The sequence below is a fragment of the Grus americana genome, chromosome 23 (assembly GCF_028858705.1).
Source record: "Grus americana isolate bGruAme1 chromosome 23, bGruAme1.mat, whole genome shotgun sequence".
In the NCBI taxonomy this organism is placed as follows: Eukaryota; Metazoa; Chordata; class Aves; order Gruiformes; family Gruidae; genus Grus; species Grus americana.
Genome location: NC_072874.1, coordinates 1039486 through 1051680, shown reverse-complemented (window position 1 = coordinate 1051680; position 12195 = coordinate 1039486). Strand labels below are relative to the sequence as shown.

Here is a 12195-nt window from a genome sequence, read left to right as displayed (position 1 = left end):
GCACAGACACAAAGCATCGAGCGGGAGGGTGACGGGCACTGACAAGACCTCCAGCTCCCCCAGGCTCTGTGATCGCCCCGGCTGGCCTCTGGAGGAGAAAACAGGAGGTTTTAAAATGCAGGGGGGAAAAAAAAAAAAAAAAAAAACACAAAAAACCCAACCCCAAGGGCCAGAGAAAAGCTGCCTTCTCCCTCTCAGGGAGCCTCAAGGGCCTGGCTCAGTCCTGCTGCCATCGTCCCTGGGCAGGGCAGGCAGGTCCAGGCTGGCCCCCTTCCATCTCCTGCTGCTTCCCCAGCAGCCCTTCCCTGGAGGAAAGCTGATCCTAAACCCTCTCCCCGCTTTACGAGGCAAGTCACTCTCTCACCTAGTGACTGTTTCACTGGGTCACGGTCCCCATCAGCCATGCTGCCCTGCCAGCCAAGGGACACGGAAGCGACTGTTGGGGTCTCATTCACAAGAGGGACTTGACTCCACATCCCAGACAAGCGTCCGACACCTCTGATGACTGCTCTTGTTCACGGGGATAAGACTTTAAAGTGCTGGGTTTGACCTCAAAGCACCACTGCTTGCTCTTCCTGGAGATGGAAAAAACCCCCCAGCAAACCAAAAAAAAAAACCCCAAACGTCAGCAACGCACGTGGGTTGCACACCGTGTGACTGATGAACCGTAGGACCCTCTTCCTCCCTCAACAGAAAGGGAACAGAGATTGTAACCTCACGGGTCTGCTCCTTGATGTCTCGTATCCCCTGCCCAATCCTGCACGGTCCTTCAGCCGTAACCCGTGGGACGCAGCAGCCCCGGTAACTGCAGTACCAACGGCTGAGTTGTGCGGAGCACAAAGGTCTCTCCCTCTTCTGTTAGGACGGGACGCGCGCAGTGACAGCCACCACGGTGGAAAGAGCTGCTCTGCCATTGCCAGGCTGCTGCAAATTTAGCTCACCTAACCTCGTCCCGCTGCACTTTGCTGCTTTAAGCTTAAATCAACGTTCCCCGGACCTCCGCTCCCTTCCTCGGGCTAACTGGAGCAAGCCGTGGCAGGAGCGGACCCGCACACGCGCCCCGCTGCTTCTGCGCTCGCTCTTCGCCTTGATGAAGCCACTTAATGCTGCCACGCTCAAGGCAGCAGCCCTCCTCGCAGTGATGCTTTGCCTCCATCCCTGCATCCTGGCATGTCACGCCGGTTGCCATGGCAACGGACCGTTTGGAGGAAGGAAGGTTTATTATCAGTTTCTCTATTGAATAAAACCTTGGATGAAATTTTGTTTTCTCCCTGCTGATGCAAAATGTCACAGATTTGTTTCTGACCCTACCAAAGCTCCCTCTGTATTTATAGATTATCCAGGCCAACTTTCAAAGCATATTTTCTACCACTGCTGAGGGAGTCTAACGTGCGCACCCAGCCGGGGCAGCGTCTGAATCCCCATTAACGACTCGCCCCAGCCCTGGGGTAAACCAGAGAGAGCAGCATCCTGGAACAAAGCTCATCTGGACACTTCCCAAACGCTCAAGAAACATGCTAACTGTTGTTAATTAAATGGCAATCAGCTGCCTCCAAGTAAGAAACAAACAAAAAAACAAAACAAAAAAAAAACTTTCCTACAGACCAGGGGTCCCTGAGATTAATCCTGTATGGTGCAGAGCACTTTCTGCTGAGCTCTTCCACATGCTCCACGGCGCACAGGCTGCAGAGCTACCAGACATCCAGTACGGCACGAATTAGGCCCTCAGGCTGAATATCAGAAATGCAGAGCAGCAGGTTTATGAGTCAGTTCTAGGAATGTGAGAAAACTGGGTAGGAAACAGCTAAACAAATTGCAGATTTTTTTTTTTTTTTTTTTAAAAGCTCTCTGTGTTGCAGTGCCAAGGACCCTTCCTACGCAGGCCAATTCCCCTCTTTCCCCTCACATCAAAAGCTTTTCAAAATTTGTTCCCATCACACTTCCAGGCTGACGCACTCTCCAGCGCGTTCTCTGAAGTACAACGATGTGACTTGAGAAACACTCCAGGGTGTTTAACAGGTTCGTAACAGTCAGTCGGGAACACAGAGGAACCGGAGAGCTGCAGCACAACACGGTAACACGAACGAGCTGGGCTCCTCTCTCCCCGGACAGGAGATTCCCAGAAAAACAGGCATTACCCTGAAAATCCCATTTCACTGCAGCCCAGCGAGCCCTGCCTCAGCAAAGAGCCCTTTTCCTGGAAAAGCAGGGACAGCGGCATAAAATCCTCAGGTTTCATCCCCGTGGAGTTTTGCAAGCTATTTGCAAAGCAGCCCGGCGTCCCTCGGGTGGGGATTGGGAAGCGCAGCCCACGCGTTAGGAAGGGTGGCTGTGTTTCTGCCCCGGCTCCGCGCCAAGCCCAGGGTGAACGTGCCGGGGTCGGAGCCGCAGCAATGCCGGGGCGACCACGGGGACACACGCGTGTGCCGGCACCGAGGGGACAGAGAGCAGAGCTGGGAAGCGGCAACTCGTCAAGCCGCGGCACGTCACTCGCTCGCCGTCCCCGCGAGCCCAGGCACGTGCGGCTCCATCTGGCACGGGGCAGGAGAGTCGCTCCACCGGCACGCAGCAAGACACAGCCGGGTCCTGCCGGGCATCGCGCGTGATCCCCTTCCATCCCCCACGATCCCCTTCCATCCCCCGGGACGGCTCCGTCCCCGTCTCTCCCAGCGCCGCCGGGATAAATCCCGGGGTACTGCACCACGGGAATCTGCTCTTCGCTCCTTGGCAGAGCAAAGGCAGGTGCTCTGCCAGATGGCAACTCAGCTGAACATTAAAGATGTATCCAGCATCAAAACGAAAGGAGTCTGAGCCCACGAGCCTCTCCGTTTGATATACACCATTTTGGACCATGACCAAGAAAAGTTATTTACAGACGTGCTCTTTTCGGCCAGGAACCCACCCGCGCTGGGCTCTGCCACCCCCACGTCCGTCTCCCTTCTCTTAGTTAGCAAAGGCATCCCGCTAAGGGACAGCTAGAGACCTCGGTGGTCTGGACCTGTCATGCTCAGCCAGGTGACAAATGTGTCCCGTCCCCCTCTGGGACTGCGTTCAGATTGCGCGAGGCAGACAGCAGATGGGCAAGTCAGGCTGTAGCTGAACCGGGAATAGCATCTGCATCGCCGGTAATCACAAAATATAGCTGCAGAATTCAGACAGGCTGGGATGTCACCTGGCGTACAGGGGATGGATTATATTTCTAATTACACTCTAAGTCTAAGGGCAACAAAGGCAGCCAAGCTAAAATGCCGTCTGATGTGTGACACGTCTCCCGTGGCTCGAAGGGGAGGTTTACAAAGATCAAGCTGTGGAGGAGTCAGCACCCCGGTGAAACGAAGGGGCAGCCTGCGAACCTCTCCTCTAGCAGCAACGGCATTCGGCTCTGGGGCCGCCCCAGGATGATCTCGCCAACACAGGAACGAGCCGATGCCATTTTAACAGTGGAAGTTTGCATTTTGCGAGTTTCCGCGAGGGGTAATCTGCAACCGAGGATCCCACAGCCCCGATTGCCAGGAGGTACCACCGCTGCACCTCTCCCCGGCGCTCTCGCTCCCGCACGAGGCTGCCGAAGAGCCCTGCCGTTCCCAGCACCAGCAGAGCGTCTCGCCCCGCCGTGCTCCTGGTCCCCACATGCAACGGGTTCATGACATCAGTACCGCATCACGAGCGACGGGACGGGGAGATGCCCAGCTGCAGAGAGCGAGGAGCCAGAGCTCCTTGTGGGGAGCCCCAGGGCTGCACACACTCGAGATGTTACAGCGCGGATTTAGAAGGTCACTGTCCTCAGCATCGCTGTTTGCCCTTGAAACATCCTTGTCAAGGGAACAAGAATCATCTCCTGCCTGAATTCTGCCAAGGCATCCATCTAAAATCCCTTCTTTGTCTCACACCAAACGCAAAACACACATTAAATCGACACCCCTGGTGTTTTATGACCCTTTTCTCGCTGGCAAGACAGCGCTGGACTCCAGGCAGGCAGGAGCCGTTCCCCCAGCCTTTAGCTCCCATAGCCGTTCTCATCCCTTTTCTGCCTCAGCTGCGCGGAAAACATGAGGGAGAGTCGAGTTTATAATGCAAGTTTTATGAAGCGTGGAGATACGACATAACGATGGAAACGCGGTGACGGGACGGGATTCAGAAGGCAGCGTCGCAGAGCGCTGTGCAGACGCGTGCCCTGCCAGTCTGTAGCCGGGAAATCGCTTTACGCAAATATATTTCTTCCACTTCTCATGGGAGGTCCCGAGAAGGTACAGATTTAACGCTGCTCCATTTCTACCAGGTATCGATCAGATATTGGTGTTCCGGAGCGGCAGAGAGCTCTCATCAATTAGGAAGACGCTCCCTGCTGCATTAAGCCCTGCAGACGGCCGTCAGAAGCCCTCAAAGGCCGACTCAAAGAGCACTTGCTTTCTGTATTATTGCATTTTCAATATGAGACTGATCTCTTAAGAGGTTACATTTATTCTCATCGTCAAAAATTGCTAACTGGATGAACGACGGCCCCAGCAGTCAGTTTTGGAAACCGGACCCACGCTGAGGCCATTAAGGAGATCAAGGCAAGAGCAGCAAAGGGCAGAACGGCTCACAACCCGCCGCGGCATCCAGCCAGGACTTTGTGCCCGGCGCCCGAACGCCAGTGCTTCAGAGGAAGGAAAAAGCTCCCCGTTCACGTGGGCTGCTCCACGAGTTTCCCCGAGCTCAAAGAGCCGAGCTGGAAGGGGCAGGAGGCAGGGTTGAAGTCTGCTGGAGCGCCTTCTGATGCCTTGATCTGCCGAAGCAAGCAGCACGCACGTGGATCGCAGAGACAGGAAAACAAACCTGCTCGTTGCTGTCTAGCTAAGAGGCATTTCTTTCCTGCCACAGCAACTGCTTCCTGTAATCAATTCACTGCTGAGGCCACGAGACAACAGAACGTGTTTTTTCCCCCCAAAACAAAAGAGCTGATTTCAATGGACCCGAATGTGGGAACAGCCTCCTGTTATCCCAGACAGAGCGGGACCCCTCAGAGCCTCTCCTGCTCAGGGCCAGCTGGCCGGTAAAACTTGCTGAGTGAGCAAAGCCCTGGCTGGGTGCGAGGGAAAGCGCAAGCCGTGCTGCGGGATGCCCGTGCCGAAGCCCAGATCCATTTGTATTCCACAGGATCCTCCCCTCCGCCTGCCAGCACAACAGACGACGGGGTCCCCCCTCAGAAGCCGAGGCTGGGCTGAATGCTCAGCGCTTGCTCTGTTCAGCAGAAACTCTGTTTCTGCTCGAGCTCCTGCAGCTATTGCCTTCCTGCTGAGGATGGGTTTTGCCACATCGGTTTGCTAGACTGCGGTGAGCAGGGTCTTACCAAGATTCATCACGAGGGAGGTGCAGGAGCATCACTTCACGAGCATCCTCTCCGGAGCACGCAGCGCTGCTCTGCAGACTGGAAACCCCAGGGGCTCCGAGGCAGCCGGGCAGCAGCCTGGTGTCAGGAGGCTGACAGCAGGTCACGTCACAATACGATATTGCAGCAGAGACGGGCAGGTAGCAGTTTCTTGTCATAAAAAGGTTGACAAAATTGCTATTTTTAAATCGCTCCATTTTTGAGCGGATCTGATTTTTTCAGCCCTGCCACAATTCTCTGCCATACAGGACTGGTAATTTCTTCTTCAATTTCTCAGCAATCCCTCTAGAACAGAGCACAGCGGATTTCCCTAATTCACATTATCAGCACCATTTGCCTCATGAACGACAGAAGGACCACCTGAGACTGAAAGGAAAGCGTTTACCCTTTGGGTTTTCCCCTCTCATAGGCTACACGATGTCTCTGCTTTTAGCCTCCTGCCTCAAGAGCCATGCCGAGTTTAAATCCGCTGCCCAGCAAATGAACGGTACATGCAAAACCTCTCAAAGAGCAGAAAATCTATTCCCTTCCTAGGCTGTTAGATGCCATGGATAATTGATACATGACTCCATGAGATAAAGAAATAAACCATTCTTCCTTCTGGAGGCCCCTTCTGCCTCCGACTCTCCGAGCTGGGTAGCCTTTGACCTTGAGTTCTTGCATTAATGCCTGCACACAGTTGGAACAGGGATATCGCACACGCACTCAGCTCATCTCCTGGGGTTTCGCTTTCTTCTGCCCCTGAATAATGGCAGCTTTGTCCTCTAGCAAATGAAGGAGCAGCCAGTTTATTGCAGGCCCAGCTTGTTCTCAAAGATAAACCCAGTGAAAAATGTCACCTGCTGATTCGATCCGCCCCGTGTGCCACTTTAGCAGCTGCTCTATCCCAAACACCCATTAGCATCAAACAGGTGGAATAATAGAACTGTATACAGCATATATACATAAACATGAGAGCTGGAGGAAAGAGGGCATTTCATCTCACAGCCCTGCAGGCCTGGCTTAGAGAGCTGCTTTGTTTAGGAGCGACAACAGCCCAGATTCACAACGAAGCTCCGTCGTTGCCCCGTTGGCACCGGAGCATCCAAGGGCAGAACTGAGAGCAGCTGGGCACCAGGTCCCCTGCAGACCCCCCAGCTCGGGGCAGCAAAGCGGGAGGGTCGGGAGGGAAGCGCCCCGGCAGAACGAACTGCCTCGGACTTCACCCCCAAGGAGCTTAACGCATGTCTGCGCTTACAGAAGCTGTGGGGGCTCTGGCGCTGGATCGACTACACAGCTACGGGGCAGGAGAAGGCAGAAAAGTGCAAGTGCTGTTTGCAAACCAGCTGCCCAGAACCGCCTCCCACGCCAGCTATCACCAGCAGACTCAGCTCTGCGAGCACCAGAATTAATTCCAAGCCATTTCCAAGCAAAGGCAAACAGTTTAATTCCGCCACCCTTTGGCAACCCTGCTTTGATTTCTTACTGAGGTCCTGAAATAAATGGAAGGCTTGGATTCAGCCTAGCAGAACACAAACAGGAAAGCCGTATGATAAATTACCTTTGCAGGCACGAAGGATTCACCTGGGACAGCGCTATTACCTAGTAACCAGGAAGCAACCGCGGGTTATCAGCGTCACATCTAGCTTTTGCAAGCGCAGCTTTCACCTATGATGTGAGTGTGTGGGAGACACCGGCGCTCTCACTGCTCCCGGGCGAAGCAGCTGCAGCAGCCTCACCCGTGGGGCGACGGTAAAGGAGTCGTAGCAGCAGCAGCAGCATCCTGAGACTTGGCAGCTCTCCGCAGCCCTCCTGGGGTGTTTAAATTTACTGTCATCATTAAGGACAAAGACGCAAATGTCAAATGCAAGGCATCCCGTAATGGATTTAACACAGGCTGGAGAGGAGTTAACTGAAATGCAGAGCATTCGTCTTGCTTTAAGTAATTATCCTTGCAGGAAGAATACCGCTACCAAAAGCCAGCCTGCTGTAATTTCTGTCACCTTCCTCCTGACCCCTTCTCCTATTTAAAATTTCTGGCTAGCTTTACAGAAAGGAAAGCAAGACCGGCTCATTAACGAAGGTACAAAGAATAACTACAGCAGGTTGGGATGGAGTCCACACGGTAATCAAAACAAGGCTTTGTAGTTCGCACTGAATTCCTGCTGTCTCAATTACGTTTGTGGAGCCTACCCCGCGCTGCACGCAGCTCTGCTGTGGGGAGACTTTTCTTTGTGCCTTATTGGCTGCGCGCAGTGGTACTGTGAGAGCAGTTTCCTTGACAACATTTTTTTTTTTTTTTGAATGGAATCTATTTTTTTTTCTTGCCCCATTCCACGGCTGCAAGATCAGGCCTGACTTTGAATCCCAGTTGCAAAGATACCACGAATACGCGTTAGCGTTACACGAGAAGGAACAGCCCAAAAGCCTGTCCGTAACGCCAGGTCCCTGTCCCACGCAGCTTGCTGTGCAACCAGACAGGGGTGGTGGAGGAGCTAAAGTTGGGAAGGCAGTGATTATCGTCAAGTTGTGCGTTACCCAGTTCTTCCTCCAGATTTTTTTCTATTAGCCTGACAACATTTTGTTACCCTTCATCTTGGTTTCAGTGTCTAGGGAGGAAAGAAGGGAAGAAACCTACGGCTTACACCCACCCCACCACGAGCTATTCAAGCACGGGTCAGGCAGCAGGCACTCTGCGGTACAACACGCTCCGGCTGACCCCCCCAGCCAGCCCCTCCATCCCCAGGGAGTCCATCAAATCTGCATTTTCATCTCCCCTGCGCCTGATCCGACAGCACGAAGGAAACCCACCGAGTCGCTTACTGCCCTCAAGCAACAGAAACACCAAAAAAAAAAAAACCCGAACATCTCGTTATTAGGACTAGTCAAAGATCTTCCAGCAAAGCAGATGCTCCCCTCCCTGCCAAATGCTGAAAGGATGGGATTGAAGCGTTCTGCAGGAACATATCGATCCCATCATAGTTCTCAAAAAAGCAGGAGGCTCGCCTGCACTCCTAGCACTTCAAGCTCGCAGGCAGCAGGGCTGAGCAGCAGCGAGGATTAGATGTCAACAAGCTGTTGCTATTTTAACATTTCCCCCCAATCCCTCTCAGTGCCAGCCTGATGGGTTCTGCTGCCCTTTTCTCTAGGAAAATTCCTTATTTCAGTCCTAAAGCTGTTTATATTCCATGCGAGAACGTCCTCTTCCCTTTTATTGTTAGAAATTGAAATTTGAAATTGAAATGGCAATAAATCACAAAGCAGCACAAGAATCAGCCCACATGCAGAATTATCCGCAGCAAAAGGGACCCCAAAGCACTAAGTCCGGTCAATTAGAATAACCAGCTCGGCAAGACCCTGCCACCCAGCGCGCTAACGATCCAACAGCCCTCTGGATAGCAACAAGGACAATAAAAACCAGAAACAAAACAGTAGCCCAGGAAGGTCACAAGCTCCACACGCACGGCCTTGCCAAAGACAACCCAAGGGCTTTCTGAATATTATTTCAGCCAGGGGTTCACGCTGTGCTCTCCATTCTCTGCAAAATACCACAGATGTTAGTAGCCCCAGCCTCCCTGCTTTGCCGGGAGCAGGGGGCCTTTCACAACATCCTATGCTCCAACTGACTGCATGCGCATCCCCTCAGGGTGCTTGTCAGCCAGAGAATTGTGTCAGTAAAGGACTCCAGCCCTCAGCATCCAGCCCTGCTTCCCAGCAGAGCAGCTTCAGGAACCACGGAGGATGTCCCGCATCCCGGGACCAGATTCGCTCCCTCGGTTGACTCTGCGGAGCCCTAAAGGAATCACGTTATTACTCGTGCGTTTGGTTTCCCTTGCTGGGCAGAGAAGCAGCGATTCCTTACCTGGTTCCCTTCCCTCCTCGAGCTCTTCTAATCCATCCACAGATTTGGATCAGGGATTTTCCTCTGGCGTTGGCTCCCAGTGTCCCTCGTTTGTCTCCATCTACAGAGTTAAGCCCTGTAAGAAAGGGCACAGACATAGCCACCTCAAATTCTAGCTATCCTGCCAGTATCACTGCAGCCACTGCCAAGACAAAGCAGCTTCTCTAGCAGCCTCTGAATCTCACCCGCAGCCGTTCCTCCAAGAAATAAGCCCCTTGCCAGCCACACCACCATCCCCACAAAGAGCTCGGGTGCCCGATTACCTGGTACCAGCCTCGTCCCTGGAACGAGGACCTGCTCCGTGGGCCAAGGAGAAGCGCAAAAGCCCAGGAAGGAGAGCTCCTGCCCTGGGTGTGCCAACCGCTTGGTCAGCTAGCCAGGAACTTCCCGCAATAGCCTAGTTTTCTCTCTGATGTTGTCTCACCACTCGGTAATAGCAAGACCTAGACTAAATATACAGCATGAAAAACAAGACTTCGCTTACGTCACTTCGTTAGTTGATGATTGCAATTTAAGTTCTGATGAAACAAGCAGTCAGAACAAGGGAAGGTCCTAAGATTTAGTTCCATGCTTTGGTTTTGCATTTTGCAAAACGGGGATATAAATGATTTAACGTAGGACTATCCAGGTAACGATGTCTGCGCAGCCCTTGGGCAGCCTAAAATGAAAGGTGTTCCAGATAAAGCTGTGAAAAGCATTACCTGTTACATCCCTTTGGGACTCAATCACATAAATCCAGCTCCAGACAGGGTTCCTTGTCATCTCCTTCCTTCCTCAGGAACGTCACAACCCAGAGCAGGGCTCTGGCCACCTCACGCACAGGTGAACATCGCTGTCTGGAGCGGTGATACTACACAAATCTGGAGGCGACAGGTTTGACAGTGACCCTGACATTTTACTTCTGATCTGGTTACTGACAAAAAGCTATTCTTGCCTTCCCCCAAGAAACACGTACCTAGCATGTTCTCTGGAAGCAATCTGCAAGAGTTAAGACCAAGTTAAATGAGTTACATTTTTTTAGTTAAAAGAACATACACTATTATAGAAGTGCCAGCCAGGATTCCTGCAGTTTCTTTCCCCGTGCAGAGTCACTCCACTCTGCTTATCATTAATTGCTCCAAAAGCAGCATCTTAAGTGATATAAATATGCGTGTGATTAAGTGTTATCTCCAGTTAAAGTGTCAGGATCTGAAGCCACCTAGACGTTAGTGGGAAAAAAATTTAACAGGAGAAACAAGTAACTCGTATCATACAGGAATATCTCAGCTCCAGTAACGTGTGATATTTTTTATACTGAGTAGCCTTTGATTAGCAAGACATTCCACTTTTGTGCATGGTAACTGAAAAGGTAGAAACTTTGAAAAACAAAGAAAGCACGATTTTGGTGTTTAAAAAACAAAAAACCACCAAAAAAACCTATACAAATACAAAGAGGAGATGGAACTTCACAGTTACTGCTGCCAGTCTCACAGTCAAAGTGGTTTATTATCTCATTGCCAACAGGGACTAAAAATTTGTTCTAGTACACTAGTGGGAAAAATCTGATAAATATTAGAAACACGATACCGATTTGCAAGTAACATATTTCTTTGATGGCAGCAAAGCAAAGCTGATTGGATTGTTATCTGTGAAGCCCAGAAAACAGCACCTTAGTATTATTTAAATACATTAGATGAAGGCAGTGCCATTCCACTAGGAAGGCAGGGGAACTGTCTGGGATCCAGGGCTCTAGAAACTCATTGTTACCCAAAACAATCCCACTGTTCAAGCTCTGCCAGGTGGCACGGTGTCCACTCTTGTCCAGGGGACAGCAGTTTTGCAACAGATCTTTGACAGTTCTTGGGAAAGTTCAGAGCTGTTGTTTGGTTTGGGGGGGTGGTTTTGTTTGTTTCAAGGTAAGTTTACAGGTTTTTAAACAGGTAATTTGAAAGGAAGAGAACCATTCCTGTCTGCAGCACTCTTCTCAAAGGTACAAGAGCCTTTCCCAAGGCAAACCCAAGCCACGCAGTACCCAGCCGTGATTAGTTATACAAGGGGCACAGACAAACGTGTCCGAAGGCCTTTACAAATCAGATTAAAGAAGAGCATTTAACATTAATGAGCTGCAATAAATTCATCAAGAGCCAGAGGGAAGACATTTTACTGCAAGAACTTTATTGCACTACGTTCAAGTGCCGAACCAAGTATTGTGCCTGCTGGACATTGGTCACAATTACACCCCCCGTTTGTGGCTGCACTGTGTGACAGTCTGCACTTTTCACTACTTTTCCTCAGTTAAGGCTGCAGTCATAGTATATGATAATTAGTACATTATAAATCAAGAGTAAAACTAGGGGGAAGAATGCAAAGTTATACACATAGCACGTAAATTTTTGTTTCATTGTTCTTCAGAAGGGCTTGGGTTTTAATCCAGCTCAACACCTTCCCCTCCAACCTGACTTCCATCATTTGTCAAATCAGCTTTAAGTACCAGTATTTCATTTTACTAAAAACCATCCATTTCAATTTGCAGAAACAGTTAGAACGTCAGGCATCTAGTTTGTGAGGGGAAGGTAAAGGCCAGAATTAGGTCATTTCAGCATCATCTACCTTCCACGTGAACTCAAACATTACCAGATATGTTATTTCCCTACTGACATCACAAACACTTTCGTGTCTCCTTTATCTATTAAGGAAATCAGAAACGTTACACATCTTAAAAGGGAGGAAGGAACTCAGTACAACAATACAGCTTGAGTCAGGATACAGACTGAGTTTTGTGGAGCACAGTGTGTTTTCCGGCCACGGACCTCAAACAGGTCTGGTGGCGTATCTGTAAGTGAGGCGCTTGACAAGTACCATTATTTTTTGCTTAAATTTTAGAATTCTATTCTTGGAAAGGATTTATAAAGTCCATTACCTGTGTTCTGAAAATATTCGTGCAGTTAAGCTGCAGACTAAAAGC

At 50.9% G+C, this 12195-nt stretch overlaps 1 protein-coding gene across 1 annotated transcript in view; it reads right to left on the bottom strand.

Moving 5' to 3' along the window:
- ADGRB2 (adhesion G protein-coupled receptor B2) overlaps positions 1-7049 on the bottom strand; it is a 105665-nt gene extending 98616 nt beyond the window's left edge. Inside the window, exon 1 of the mRNA XM_054802516.1 lies at positions 6912-7049. The gene's annotated coding sequence lies outside the window, so the exon portion shown is untranslated. The remainder of the gene's footprint in view (positions 1-6911) is intronic.
- Positions 7050-12195: the final 5146 nt, after the last annotated feature.